This window comes from Condylura cristata, unplaced genomic scaffold (genome assembly GCF_000260355.1).
Source record: "Condylura cristata isolate star-nosed mole 26May11 unplaced genomic scaffold, ConCri1.0 scaffold00023, whole genome shotgun sequence".
Lineage (NCBI taxonomy): Eukaryota > Metazoa > Chordata > Mammalia > Eulipotyphla > Talpidae > Condylura > Condylura cristata.
This window is the reverse complement of record NW_004567124.1, coordinates 7,563,690-7,564,620: the sequence shown is the minus strand read 5'-3', so window position 1 is coordinate 7,564,620 and position 931 is coordinate 7,563,690.

The following is a 931-nucleotide window of genomic DNA, read 5'->3' as shown; positions in this document are numbered from 1 at the left end:
GCGGGGTGAAGTTCAAAGCGTGGCCGGGCCGGTTCAGGCTGAGGGTAGGGGCGCCCGAGAAGGGATTAGGGTCTGGCGAGGTTGTGGGGACAGGCCAGAGAGTTTCAGAGCCGAGTCTGGGTATCTTGAGGGGGCCTAGGGAGACTGGGGCTAGTTAGGGAGTTAGGGGGGGTTCCGAGCGAAGGGTTGGGAGCAGGACGTGTGCGCGGCCCGGGAGGGGGGAGCAGGGTGGCTGGGAGCGTGCAGTAAGTAGGTTGTGGGTGTGTGCGCCTTCAGTCTTCAGGTCACATTTACTCCTGTCCTTTTCTTCAAGATGGAGGGATCCCGAAGCCTGGCCCTTAACTGCTAACCTTGTACCCCGGGAGGGTTGGTGACCCTGTCCTGTTTGGAAAACCCACGCTGCCCTCTTTTCCCTTTATGTGTAATTACGGTTGGATCATCTCTGTGCTTTGCTCAGATTCTCCTTCCTCCCTCTGGGGTTGAGGAGGAGGAGACACATCTGACCAATTAATGTGTGTTTGTGAAACAGGCAGCAGCAAACAGTCATTTCAGCTTCTAGGAATTAGGCTCACACAGGGTGGAGAGAGCAGAGCCCTTCAGGGGGAATATTTCAGAACAAATCACAGATGATTACATTCTCTGAGAAACAGCTCCCTACCTAAACGAGAGCAGGAAAGATGGGGGAGAAAGCCTGTCTGTTCCCAGCCATGTGTCCAGAGCCCCAGGGGTTGAGGAGAGTCCCCAATCCCCTACAGGCCTCTCTTTTCTGTGTTAGGCTTTGCTCTGTAGCCTTGAGTTAATTTCACCCCTGCTGCTTTGTCTTGGGGGAGGGAGTGCTGGTTTAGGCTGTTGTGAGGAGATGACTGTTCTGCTGCCACACACAATAGTCATGTCATTTTATCGGGAGTGCTACCCCAGGGCTGAGAACTGC